This window comes from Trachemys scripta, chromosome 5 (assembly GCF_013100865.1).
Source record: "Trachemys scripta elegans isolate TJP31775 chromosome 5, CAS_Tse_1.0, whole genome shotgun sequence".
NCBI lineage: Eukaryota > Metazoa > Chordata > Testudines > Emydidae > Trachemys > Trachemys scripta.
The window spans coordinates 125,721,196-125,726,917 of record NC_048302.1 but is presented as its reverse complement, the minus strand read 5'-3'; the positions used below and the strand labels follow the sequence as shown (position 1 = coordinate 125,726,917).

The following is a 5,722-nucleotide window of genomic DNA, read 5'->3' as shown; positions in this document are numbered from 1 at the left end:
TTTATTGATCTGTTTGTATGATACCGGGCCCACTACTAGGGAGCTCCATCAAAACACACTTCCTACAATCATTTGCAACTGACATTTATGACACTTTCTCATTCCTTCCTTTTCTTGACATTTATTTAAACCACATACTTTTATTTTATTATTACAACATACCCCATTTTGTTCCCAAACCACATCTAACTGATTTTTGCTCAACAGGATTTTGTAATTTGCTGAATGGAGAAGCCTCTTTCCCCTTGAGTTGAGTGCTCCTGGGTTAAAGAGAGGCACTGCAGTGCATATCCCAAATGTGATGATATTTAAAACACAAGTTACCACTAATTTCTTTTATTTTTACAGTTCACTTCATTTACGGTCTAGTTCACAAAGTCTTGACTTCTCTGGACGGGGTCATTAAAGATGCACCCTGGGAAGTTCTCAAATTGTTTCTGTCTCAGGTAGGGCTTGATGATTCCGTGCACAACAACTCATACCATTGAATGCAGAACAGTTTTACGGTTACAGCCTCGCACAAACTCGATACCATATTTGTTCCTCAAAATTAGATAGTACAGGCCTAGAGAATAAGCATCTCTTTTGGCATCCTGTTGAATATCTGGTTTTGAGCCTGGGCAAAACCAAAATTGGCCCAATTTGTTTACTTCTTCGGAGCTGTCAGTGTTCAGATTCCCTCAGTCCTCTGAAGAACAATCACTCAGCAGCTGAAAAATGTACAGTAAGAAATATGTGAAAGGCACCTTTGTATTTTTTTAATCATGTGCTTTTAAAACCTTTTACTTTGTGTGGCAAGAGACCTCTTCAGCTTGCAGCTTTAAAAAACACCAAATTGCCTCTATATGGGCTCAATCCAAAAGGCTCTACCGAGTTGAACTACAGTGGTCAGGTCCCCTCCAAGCCCCTACATATTCTTACATACAACATACCTGTGACTGGTCTCTGTATAACTCTCTCCATTGGAATTACTTGGGGTCTCCTGGTTGGGATGTGTGGGAGTTGCAAACAAAACTTGGGTCAGTGGTCTGGCCTTGTATTTCTCCTCTGCAGTGTCCTGCAAAAACAACAAGGAGTCTGGTGACACCTTAAAGACTAACAGATTTATTTGGGCATAAGCTTTCGTGGGTAAAAACCTCACTTCTTCATGCATCTGAAGTCTTTAAGGTGCCACCAGATTTCTTGTTGTTTTTGTAGATACAGACTAACACGGCTACCCCCTGATACTTGACACCTTGCATTGTGCTGGTGACCGTATTCTTTGGCTGCTAACGTGTCTCAAATACCATTTGTGTCAACAATATATTTGTTTCTCCAATTCCCACAACTTTGCCTGTATAACATCTCTTCATAAGCCACTTGACTGCGGGTGTTGGCCAGGGACTTTAAGGCTCTTCCATCTTTAATCAGAAGTTGAGTTTAAATGGCCCATCCTCTTTTATACAATGGCTGCGGAATACTCTTAGCCAAAAGTTTAGGGCTAATGTTTCAAAAGTGCATTGTTCTCCCTCCCTAAGTAAGGAGGGACTTCTGTTTTAGGGCATAGGAGGATGGGCACTGTTGCACCCTTACTATTGTATTATTTGTACATCTTATACTTTCCCGAGTCAGTACTCTTACCGAATTAAAACCCAAACCAAACCAAGTTATGTGATAAAAAGGTGCTGAAGTTAAACAAGTGGTTAATGCTTTTCCCTATGATTTAAAACCATAAAATTAAAAAAATTGTATCCTAAAAAGCCATAAATTGACTTCGCCTGACTGCATTGGGCTGAATAGGCGAATCTCTGGCCATGCTGTCTTCACTAGACAACCACAAACAAGACGAAAGAAAACCCGCTGCATTTCTTTGCTGGCCATACTGTAAATGTTGATATTCAGAGGAGAATTAACAACCACCCAGGCAACGAAACAGTCAGCCTTACATAAAATGGCGCATACTTTTATTTTGCAGGCTACCTGTACAAGCCACAAAATAAACAATGAAACCAACAAGCAATAAATGTCCTAAGCAGTGTCCTAGATCTCTTTGCGTTTTCATGCTTAGCGACATTACATTTACTGGACTTTACCAGTGTAAATATTTACCAAAATAAGCCAACTTGTACCTATAAGAAGGAAGCCCCTGTACTTTTTATTTGCATCATAAGGCCTCCTTTTAATCATAGTCAAACACCTCTTGATGGCTGTGGCTAACAAACTAAATGTGGAAGCCTCTAGGCCCACAAACATACTGCCTTCCTGAATAACCATTTGTCAACCACAAAAAGCATATGGATGCCCTGTTCCTCGGACGACCCCTGTGTGCTTGTGCATGAGGAATATAGGCAGTGGGGTGCCTGGGCTATTACAGAGTAGCCCAGAACCCCTCTTAAATCATACCCTCTTTCACTTCAGCTGTTGTGATGGTGTAAGGAGTATTAACCTGGTAATGTTGCGTGGGAGTTTTACTCGTGTACTGTCTTCTGCTGACATGGGGAGTGCCTCTGTTTCCCTGGGGTACTGCACCATACTAGATGGTGATGGGAAATAAGGGTGTGACTTCACTGAGGGATGATACTTGACGGGCAGCAGGTAAACGATGATAGCTGCCCTTCGTAACCTGAGCCCAGGAGGGGGTTGGGGCCAGGTGACACCATCAGCCCGGGGCAACTGGACACAGGCTGGAGGAGGGGTTGGGGTGTGTGGCTGGGTGAGGCAGCAGGAAGGGGTTTCAGTTTGGAGCTGGCTGGAAAGATGCGGGGAGGCCCAGAACCTGGGTCTGGGCTCCCCACCCCCGAAGAGGGACCCGATTGAGGGGTCCTGTTTTCTGTACCTACAACCATGACACTCAATAACAGACTTAAAGTGGCAATTCTTCAATAAAAAAAAGTTCAAAAACAGACTCCAACGAGAAACTGCAGAACTGGAATTAATTTGCAAACTGGACACCATCAAATTAGGCCTGAATAAAGACTGGGAGTGGATGGGTCACTACAAGAACTAAAAACTAATTTCCTCATGCTAATTTTCCCCCTACTGTTACTCACACCTTCTTGTCAACTGTTTGAAATGGGCCACCCTGATTACCACTACAAAAGTGATTTTTTCCTCCTGTTGATAATAGCCCACTTTAATTGAATTGTCTCGTTAGAATTGGTAAGGCAACTCCCATCTTTTCATGGACTATGCATATATAGCTTCCTCCTGTATTTTCCACTCTGTGCATCTGATGAAGTGGGTTTTAGCCCACAAAAGCTTATACCCAAATAAATTTGTTAGTCTCTAAGGTGCCACAAGTACTTCTCGTTGTTTTTGCTGATACAGACTAACACAGCTACCACTCTGAAACCTGTCACCATGTAGTTTAAAGTAACTGATACCAGCACAGAACTTGCTATGAAGCCAAAGCATCTTTGAACACCAGTCTCTGTATTACGGCATTGAATCACTTTAGTACTACAGGGCAAATAGCTTTAATGGGGCGAGGAAGGATGTGGCTTACAACAGTAGGACTGTGCCGTGCTCAGTTTGGGTTGCATGTAAATAGGCTTCTATAAAGCTTTTATTAAACTAGCTCATGTCTTGTCAGCTCCATGAAGGAATAGTTCAAAAATAACTCGTGGTGGCTGTGGCTGGCTGCTTTAAAGATAATCAATGGCTCTTGTTCATTGTAGACTTCTTTTATTATTTGCGGTTGGAGTGTGCATCCTTTATACCCAAAGTTAAGTTTTGGCCCTGAATAATGTGACACACAGAAAATGTACTACATGGGCCCTGAACATATAAAGGATTGCTGTTCGTTACCTGTAGCTAACAAATATTACTGATATATTAAGTGGAGAGTTGGAAAATTCACTGTAGGACTTGTAGTGAGGGAGGTGCATGAAGTGCAGCCAGATGATTTTTGCATTGTTGTGTGCTCGGTTTTTTACTGAGAGATTGTGGGTTTTGTTTCCTGTTCTTTGTGCCCTTAGCCTATCACATCGGGTGGCAGCTCCCAAGGGGGTTTCTGTGATCCAACCCGTCACATGGGCTTCCTCAGTGAAACAGCACATCAGATGCCAAATGGATGGAAATAGGATGAGAGATGTATAGAAGGAGGGAGAACCAGCAGATAATAGAAGGTGCCGGATTCCTCTGGGCCACGGGGGTGCTCAGCCCCCCACCTCTATCCCGGGCCCCACTCCCATCCCACCCCTTCTCCCAAGCCCCCTCCCCGGCCTTGCCTCTTCCCACCCAGTTCCACGCCCTCCCCCGAGCATGCCCCCCTGCTCCTCCCCCCCAGTGCCTCCTGCATGCTGCAGAACAGCTGATCGTGGCAGGTGGGAGGCGCTGGGAAGGTAGGAGTTGATTGGTGGGGCCACCAGCAGGCAGGAGGTATTCGCGGGGGAGAGGCAGAAGAGGGGGTAAAGTGGCTGCCAGTGCTAAGCACCCGCTAATTTTTTTCCATGGTTGCTCCAGGACTGGAGCACCCATGGAGTCAACACCTATGGATAATACTTAGTTCTCCCTCAGTGCAGGGAACTGGACTAGATGACCTATCAAGGCCCCTTCCAGTCCTACATTTCTATGGTAGCTAAGAGCAGAGGTGGGTATTAGTTTTCATTGGTAGGCTATTTACTGACCAGCCTCAAAGAGAGGCTCCTTCAGTGCGATATGGGAGACTGCTAAGTTTTTAAAGTTGTTCTAAAAACTAAAACACAGTGCTTGCAATTAGAGAGTAACACAGAGCGATGCTGGCTCTCACCCTGGGAAAGAAAGAAAAGCACAATTTTATGCAAAAGCATCTGTGCCTGCTTAGAATTTGAGAACCGCTGCTCGACAGGCACCACATTGTGTAACCTAGGTTGCAGGGGCCGGGTGGCAGAGCGGCGGCAGCCTCGAGCTGACCCTTGACATGACCCCCGCCGAGTGGCTGCCAGCCGCAGCCCAGAGCTTGTGGGGCCGCCAGCTGCTCTGGACCCTCAGACCCCTGCCTCGCGGGGCTGGCTGGCTGCCCGTTCCTGTCCACCGCTGTGTGGCTGCCCCGGTGTAATGATGCGGTTCTGGCAGGCCCCAACTGAGAGTGCCAATTTAGGACAAATTACTAAAACAGGGCAGTTACAGCCCAAGGTTGGGGTTTTTCCACCTCTAAGGCAAACCAAACCAGCCAGACTAAGAGGATTCTGGTCTCACCCCACTGGCTAACCACAAGTCACAAAAGCAATTTCCTTAGGCACTCCAGTTTCCCAGTATCACCACCAGTGCCACTCGTTATGGGGACAAATGGTTATGAAAACCAATACCCCAATAAAAGAAAAAAGGTTCTCCTGATCCCATAGGTCCAAGCCCCAGTCCCAAATCAATATACAAATCACGCTGTTGCCAATCCTTTAGAATCTAAAATTTAAAGGTTTAATCATTAAAGGAAAAGGATATAGATGAGAGTTAGAATTGGTTAAATGGAATCAATTACATACAGTAATGGCAAAGTTCTTGGTTCAGGCTTGCAGCAGAGATATAATAAACTGCAGGTTCAAATCAAGTCTCTGGAATACATCCCCCGCTGGGATGGGTCATCAGTCCTTTGTATAGAGCTTCTGTTTGTAGCAAAGTCCCTCCAGAGGTAAGAAGCAGGATTGAAGACCAGATGGAGATGGGGCATCAGCCTTATATAGTCTTTTCCAGGTGTAAGAACACCTCCAGGGCCGTCCTTAGCCATAGGCAGAACAGGCAACCGCCTAGGGCACCACGCTACCTG

At 45.2% G+C, this 5,722-nt stretch overlaps 1 pseudogene; it reads right to left on the bottom strand.

Annotated features, from left to right (window-relative positions):
* Positions 1-1,732: 1,732 nt before the first annotated feature.
* LOC117878370 lies at positions 1,733-2,253 on the bottom strand (annotated as a pseudogene).
* Between the last annotated feature and the right edge of the window lie 3,469 nt (positions 2,254-5,722).